Here is a 1,076-nt window from a genome sequence, read left to right as displayed (position 1 = left end):
ACATTCGTGTCGGACGATCGCTCGTGGCCTGCTGGTCCCTTCTGCGTGGCTGTCATCGGCACCACTCAGTAACGGCCGCGACGCACCGTGGATCCATGGAACTAAAACTAAACTGAACTGCTCCCGCACAAGCGATGAAAGCCCAAAGGTACCGCCTGGCCGCCGTGTCATCCTCAGACCATTGGCGTCACTGGATGCGGATATGGAGGGGCATGTGGTCAGCACACAGCTCTCCCAGCCATAGGTCAGTTTCCGAGACCGGACCACTAATCCTCAATCAAGTACTCAGTTTGCCTCACAAGGACTGAGTGCACCCCACTTGCCAACAGCGCTCGGCAGACCGGATGGTCACCCATCCAAGTGCTAGCCCAACCCGACAGCACTTAACTTCGGTTATCTGACGGGAACCGGTGTTACCACTGTGGCAAGGCCGTTGGCTCGATGCATGGAACTGCTTGCTGATAAAGGGGAGTAACATTCTGTAATCCTCGTGCTGACTCGTGTCTTTGTCAACAGGAGCTCCTAATTATTTTCTGGTTTGTACCCGACCGTTAGAGTTTTACTCGGTCGGCTCTTTGGTGGTAAATATAGACAGTAGTATTGTACTAGACACTAATCGTCGTTTAAAAATTTGTTGCCCTTCCTTTCTAGTTTATACCCGAGCATTAATGTTTTAATTAATCAGCTCCTGTTGGAAATACAGTCGGAACAACTGTACCAAGGCACAGGTTGCCGTTAAACAAACAGGGTTCTTTTGGCTAGATTTAGATGTTAACCAGTTCAGTTCCTTAATTGTAATTGCATTTGAGAAAATCTGAACTACCCGTTGTACTAAGATGCGCTTTACTGAATTTGAAAAAGCGGGTCATTATTTGTATATTATTAACTGAATCAGGTGGTTCCACCAAGTGAGTTCTCTTGTACTAAGTACTCATACATAATGCTTTATAACGTTCATTCAGAGCGTCCTTCAAAATTGAGAAGCAATTTGACATACTAACAGCCAACTGTGACCAGTGTTTTAGTCAGAATAAGATTGTCAAAAGGGACGGGTCGAGATCCAGTCGCACCTTGGT

At 46.8% G+C, this 1,076-nt stretch overlaps 1 pseudogene; it reads right to left on the bottom strand.

Moving 5' to 3' along the window:
• Positions 1–320: 320 nt before the first annotated feature.
• Positions 321–438, bottom strand: LOC126097866 (5S ribosomal RNA; annotated as a pseudogene).
• Between the last annotated feature and the right edge of the window lie 638 nt (positions 439–1,076).

The sequence above is a fragment of the Schistocerca cancellata genome, chromosome 1 (genome assembly GCF_023864275.1).
Source record: "Schistocerca cancellata isolate TAMUIC-IGC-003103 chromosome 1, iqSchCanc2.1, whole genome shotgun sequence".
NCBI lineage: Eukaryota > Metazoa > Arthropoda > Insecta > Orthoptera > Acrididae > Schistocerca > Schistocerca cancellata.
This window is presented reverse-complemented; position numbering and strand designations above follow the sequence as displayed.